We start from the raw sequence: 7060 nt of genomic DNA, 5'->3' as shown, positions 1-7060 counted from the left end.
AGTGCGTATCTAGTTACAAGTGAAATGGTTTGTTAAAAATGCTAAATCTGCATAATGCTTGTTATCCATCATTTAACTTTAAATTTTGTTTTGTTTCCCATATGCTTAAATAAAAGAGACTTGTTTGAATTGAAAAGTGAAATATCTGGTGCGCGAAATTGTGAACAATACTTTTCACAACTCTCATAATCCCCGGTCATGAACCCCAAAAACTTGGTAGCTCAATACCATGGCATTACACAACTTCGCACAACTAACCAGCAAGTGCACTGGGTCGTCCAAGTAATAAACCTTACGCGAGTAAGGGTCGATCCCACGGAGATTGTTAGTATGAAGCAAGCTATGGTCATCTTGTAAATCTTAGTCAGGCAAACTCAAATGGATATGGTGATGAACGAAAATAAACAATAAGATAAAGATAGAGGTACTTATGTAATTCATTGGTAGGAACTTCAGATAAGCGCATGAAGATGCCTTCCCTTCCGTCTCTCTGCTTTCCTACTGTCTTCATCCAATCCTTCTTACTCCTTTCCATGGCAAGCTTATGTAGGGTTTCACCGTTGTCAATGGCTACCTCCCATCCTCTCAGTGAAAACGTCGCCTATGCTCTGTCACAGCATGGGTAATCATCTGTCGGTTCTCGGTCAGGCTGGAATAGAATCCATCGATTCTTTTGCGTCTGTCACTAACGCCCCGCCTGCTAGGAGTTTGAAGCACGTCACAGTCATTCAATCATTGAATCCTACTCAGAATACCACAGACAAGGTTAGACCTTCCGGATTCTCTTGAATGCCGCCATCAGTTCTAGCCTATACCACGAAGACTCTGATCTCACGGAATGGTTGGCTCGGTTGTCAGGCGAGCACTCGGTTGTCAGGCGATCAACCATGCATCGTGCAATCAGGAATCCAAGAGATATTCACCCAATCGAAGGTAGAACGGAGGTGGTTGTCAGTCACACGTTCATAGGTGAGAATGATGATGAGTGTCACGGATCATCACATTCATCAAGTTGAAGAACAAGTGATATCTTAGAACAAGAACAAGCGGAATTGAATAGAAGAACAATAGTAATTGCATTAACACTCGAGGTACAGCAGAGCTCCACACCTTAATCTATGGTGTGTAGAAACTCCACCGTTGAAAATACATAAGTACAGGGTCTAGGCATGGCCGTGAGGCCAGCCTCCCAATGATCTAAGAACTAAGTGTCCAAAGATGATTTAGAGATCTAGAGTGATCAAAAGATTAAAATACAATAGTAAAAGGTCCTACTTATAGAGAACTAGTAGCCTAGGGTGTACAGAGATGAGTAAATGACATAAAAATCCACTTTCGGGCCCACTTGGTGTGTGCTTGGGCTGAGCAATGAAGCATTTTCGTGTAGAGACTCCTCCTGGAGTTAAACGCCAGCTTTTATGCCAGTTTGGGCGTTTAACTCCCATTTTGGTGGCAGTTCCAGCGTTTAACGCTGGGATTTCTGAGGGTGACTTTGAACGCCGGTTTGGGCCATCAAATCTTGGGCAAAGTATGAACTATCATATATTTCTGGAAAGCCCAGGATGTCTACTTTCCAACGCCGTTAAGAGCGCGGCAATTGGGTTTCTGCAGCTACAGAAAATCCACTTCGAGTGCAGGGAGGTCAGAATCCAACAGCATCTGCAGTCCTTTTTAGTCTCTGAATCAGATTTTTGCTCAGGTCCCTCAATTTCAGCCAGAAAATACCTGAAATCACAGAAAAACACACAAACTCATAGTAAAGTCCAGAAAAGTGAATTTTAACTAAAAACTAATAAAAATATACTAAAAACTAACTAGATCATACTAAAAACATACTAAAAATAATGCCAAAAAGCGTACAAATTATCCGCTCATCACAACACCAAACTTAAATTGTTGCTTGTCCTCAAGCAACTAAAAATCAAATAAGATAAAAAGAAGAGAATATGCAATGAATTCCAAAAACATCTATGAAGATCAGTATTAATTAGATGAGCGGGGCTTTTAGCTTTTTGCCTCTGAATAGATTTGGCATCTCACTCTATCCTTTGAAATTCAGAATGATTGGCTTCTTTAGGAACTTAGAATCCAGATAGTGTTAATGATTCTCCTAGTAAAGTATGATGATTCTTGAACATAGCTACTTATTGAGTCTTGGCTGTGGCCCAAAGCACTCTGTCTTCCAGTATTACCACCGGATACATACATGCCACAGACACATAATTGGTGAACCTTTTCAGATTGTGACTCAGCTTTGCTAGAGTCCCCAACTAGAGGTGTCCAGGGTTCTTAAGCACACTCTTATTGTCTTGGATCACAACTTTATTTCTTTCTCTCCTTTTTTTTCGTTTTCTTTTCTTTTTCTCTCTTTTTTTCGATTTTTTTTTCATTGCTTTTTCTTGCTTCATGAATCATTTTTATGATTTTTCAGATCCTCAGTAACATGTCTCCTTTTTCATCATTCTTTCAAGAGCCAACATTCATGAACCACAAATTCAGAAGACATATGCACTGTTTAAGCATACATTCAGAAAACAAAAATATTGCCACCACATCAAAATAATTAAACTGTTGTAAAATTCAAAATTCATGCAATTCTTTCCTTTTCAATTAAGCACGTTTTTATTCAAGAAAGGTGATGGATTCATAGGACATTCATAACTTTAAGGCATAGACACTAAGACACTAATGATCACAAGACACAAACATAGATAAACATAAGCACTAGAATTCGAAAAACAGAAGAATAAAGAACAAGGAAATCAAGGAACGGGTCCACCTTAGTGATGGCGGCTCTTTCTTCCTCTTGAAGATCCTATGGAGTGCTTGAGCTCCTCAATGTCTCTTCCTTGTCTTTGTTGCTCCTCCCTCATGATTCTTTGATCTTCTCTAATTTCATGGAGGATGATGGAGTGTTCTTGATGCTCCACCCTTAGTTGTCCTATGTTGGAACTCAATTCTCCTAGGGAGGTGTTCAGTTGCTCCCAATAGTTTTGTGGAGGAAAGTGCATCCCTTGAGGAATCTCAGGGATCTCATGATGAGTGGGGTCTCTTGTGTGCTCCATTCTCTTCTTAGTGATGGGCTTGTCCTCATCAATGGGGATGTCTCCCTCTATGTCAACTCCAACTGAATAACAGAGGTGACAGATGAGATGAGGAAAGGCTAACCTTGCCAAGGTAGAGGACTTATCCGCCACCTTATAGCGTTCTTGGGCTATAACCTCATGGACCTCTATTTCTTCTCCAATCATGATGCTATGGATCATGATAGCCCAGTCTATGGTAACTTCGGACCGGTTGCTAGTGGGAATGATTGAGCGTTGGATGAACTCCAACCATCCTCTAGCCACGGGCTTGAGGTCATGCCTTCTTAATTGAACCGGCTTCCCTCTTGAATCTCTCTTCCATTGGGCGCCCTCTTCACAAATGACTGTGAGGACTTGGTCCAACCTTTGATCAAAGTTGACCCTTCTAGTGTAAGGATGTTCATCTCCTTGCATCATGGGCAATTTACACTTTCCGGACTAAAATCCAAGTATTTCCCCCGAACCATAGTAAGATAATTCTTGGGATTCGGGTTCACACTTTGGTCATGGTTCTTGGTGATCCATGCATTGGCATAGAACTCTTGAACCATCAAGATTCCGACTTGTTGAATGGGGTTGGTAAGAACTTCCCAACCTCTTCTTCGGATCTCATGTCGGATCTCCGGATATTCACCCTTTTTGAGTGAAAAAGGGACCTCGGGGATCACCTTCTTCAAGGCCACAACTTCATAGAAATGGTCTTGATGCACCCTTGAGATGAATCTTTCCATCTCCCATGACTCGGAGGTGGAAGCTTTTGCCTTCCCTTTCCTCTTTCTAGAGGTTTCTCCGGCCTTGGATGCCATAAATGGTTATGGAAAAACAAAAAGCAATGCTTTTACCACACCAAACATAAAAGGTTTGCTCGTCCTCGAGCAAAAGAAGAAAGAAGAAACTAGAAGAAGAAGAAAAGAGGAAGAAGGGAATGGCTTTGTGTTCAGCCAAAAGGGGAGAGAAATGGTGTTTAGGAAGTGTGAAAATGAAGGGGTGAAGGAGGGTTTATATAGGAGAAGGGGGAGGGTAGGGTTCGGCCATTTGAGGGTGGGTTTGGGTGGGAAAGTGGTTTGAATTTGAATGGTGAGGTAGGTGGGGTTTTATGAAGGATGGATGTGAGTGGTGAAGAGAAAGATGGATTTGATAGGTGAAGGGTTTTTGGGGAAGAGGTGTTGAGGTGATTGGTGAATGGGTGAAGAAGAGAGAGAGTGGTAGGGTAGGTGGGGATCCTGTGGGGTCCACAGATCCTGAGGTGTCAAGGAGAAGTCATCCCTGCACCAAATGGCAAACAAAATCACGTTTTTAGCCATTTCTGGCGTTAAACGCCGGGCTGGTGCCCATTTCTGGCGTTTAACGCCAGCTTCTTGCCCATTTCTGGCGTTTAACGCCAGTCTGGTGCCCCTTTCTGGCGTTAAACGCCCAGAATGGTGCCAGACTGGGCGTTAAACGCCCAACAGCTAACCTCACTGGCGTTTAAACGCCAGTGGGTGCGTCCTCCAGGGTGTGCTGTTTTTCTTCCTGTTTTTCATTCTGTTTTTGCTTTTTTCATTAATTTTGTGACTTCTCATGATCATCAACCTACAAAAAAGATAAAATAACAAAAGAAAAATAGTTAATCATAAAACATTGGGTTGCCTCCCAACAAGCGCTTCTTTAATGTCAGTAGCTTGACAGAGGACTCTCATGGAGCCTCACAGATACTCAGAGCCATGTTGGAACCTCCCAACACCAAACATAGAGTTTGAATGTGGGGGTTCAACACCAAACCTAGAGTTTGGTTGTGCCCTCCCAACACCAAACTTAGAGTTTGACTGTGGGGGCTCTGTTTGGCTCTGTTTTGAGAGAAGCTCTTCATGCTTCCTCTCCATGATGATAGAGGGATATCCTTGAGCCTTAAGCACAAGGGATTCTTCATTCACTTGAATGATCAACTCTCCTCTATCAACATCAATCACAGCCTTTGCAGTGGCTAGGAAGGGCCTGCCAAGGATGATGGACTCATCCATGCACTTCCCAGTCTCTAGGACTATGAAATCAGTAGGGATGTAATGGTCTTCAACTTTAACCAGAACATCCTCTACAAGTCCATGGGCTTGTTTTCTTGAATTGTCTGCCATCTCTAGTGAGATTTTTGCAGCTTGCACCTCAGAGATCCCTAACTTCTCCATTACAGAGAGAGGCATGAGGTTTACACTTGACCCTAAGTCACACAAGGCCTTCTTGAAGGTCATGGTGCCTGTGGTACAAGGTATTGAAAACTTCCCAGGATCCTGTCTCTTTTGAGGCAGTTTCTGCCTAGACAAGTCATCCAGTTCTTTGGTGAGCAAAGGGGGTTCATCCTCCCAAGTCTCATTTCCAAATAACTTGTCATTTAGCTTCATGATTGCTCCAAGGTATTTAGCAACTTGCTCTTCAGTGACATACTCATCCTCTTCAGAGGAAGAATACTCATCAGAGCTCATGAATGGCAGAAGTAAGTCCAATGGAATCTCTATGGTCTCAGTTTGAGCCTCAGATTCCCATGGTTCCTCATTGGGGAACTCATTGGAGGCCAGTGGACGCCCAGTGAGGCCTTCCTCAGTGGCGTTCACTGCCTCTTCTTCCTCCTAAAATTCGGCCATGTTGATGGCCTTGCACTCTCCTTTTGGATTTTCTTCTGTATTGCTTGGAAGAGTACTAGGAGGGAGCTCAGTAATTTTCTTGCTCAGCTGACCCACTTGTCCTTCCAAATTTCTAATGGAGGACCTTGTTTCAGTCATGAAACTTTGAGTGGTTTTGATTAGATCAGAGACCATGGTTGCTAAGTCAGAGGTATTTTGCTTAGAACTCTCTGTCTGTTGCTGAGAAGATGATGGAAAAGGCTTGCTGTTGCTAAACCTGTTTCTTCCACCATTATTGTTATTGAAACCTTGTTGAGGTCTCTGTTGATCCTTCCATGAAAATTTGGATGATTTCTCCATGAAGGATTATAGGTGTTTCCATAGGCTTCTCCCATGTAATTCACCTCTTCCATTGAAGGGTTCTCACGATCGTAAGCTTCTTCCTCAGATGAAGCTTCCTTAGTACTGCTTGGTGCATTTTGCATTCCAGATAGACTTTGAGAAATCATATTGACTTGTTGGGTCAATATTTTGTTCTGTGCCAATATGGCATTCAGAGTGTCAATCTCAAGAACTCCTTTCTTCTGACTAATCCCATTGTTCACAGGATTTCTTTCAGAAGTGTACATGAATTGGTTATTTGCAACCATTTCAATTAGCTCTTGAGCTTCTGTAGGCGTCTTCTTCAAATGAAGAGAGCCTCCAGCAGAGCTATCCAAGGACATCTTGGACAGTTCAGAGAGACTATCATAGAAAATTCCTATGATGCTCCATTCAGAAAGCATATCAGAAGGACACTTTCTGATTAATTGTTTGTATCTTTCCCAAGCTTCATAGAGGGATTCTCCTTCCTTCTGTCTGAAGGTTTGGACTTCCACTCTAAGCTTACTCAATTTTTGAGGTGGAAAGAACTTTGCCAAGAAGGCATTGACTAGCTTTTCCCAAGAGTCCAGGCTTTCTTTAGGTTGTGAGTCCAACCATGTCCTAGCTCTGTCTCTTACAGTAAAAGGGAATAGCATAAGTCTGTAGACCTCAGGGTCAACCCCATTAGTCTTGACTGTGTCACAGATTTGCAAGAACTCAGCTAAAAACTGATGAGGATCTTCCAGTGGAAGTCCATGGAACTTGCAATTCTGTTGCATTAGAGAAACTAATTGAGGCTTAAGCTCAAAGTTGTTTGCTCCAATGGCAGGGATAGAGATGCTTCTCCCATAGAAATCGGGAGTAGGTGCAATAAAGTCACCCAGCACCTTCCTTGCATTGTTGGCATTGTTGTTGTTTTCGGCTGCCATATGTTCTTCTTCTTTGAAGAATTCAGTTAGGTCCTCTAAAGAGAGTTGTGCTTTGGCTTCTCTTAGCTTTCTCTTCAAGGTCCTTTCA

The 7060-nt window shown here is 42.4% G+C and overlaps 1 non-coding gene across 1 annotated transcript; it reads left to right on the top strand.

The window, feature by feature from the left end:
• Positions 1-6459: 6459 nt before the first annotated feature.
• Positions 6460-6567, top strand: LOC112719256 (small nucleolar RNA R71). The gene has a single exon (XR_003161565.1). It is a non-coding gene; the product is annotated as a small nucleolar RNA R71 (small nucleolar RNA).
• Positions 6568-7060: the final 493 nt, after the last annotated feature.

The sequence above is a fragment of the Arachis hypogaea genome, chromosome 10, assembly GCF_003086295.3.
Source record: "Arachis hypogaea cultivar Tifrunner chromosome 10, arahy.Tifrunner.gnm2.J5K5, whole genome shotgun sequence".
In the NCBI taxonomy this organism is placed as follows: domain Eukaryota; kingdom Viridiplantae; phylum Streptophyta; class Magnoliopsida; order Fabales; family Fabaceae; genus Arachis; species Arachis hypogaea.
This window is presented reverse-complemented; position numbering and strand designations above follow the sequence as displayed.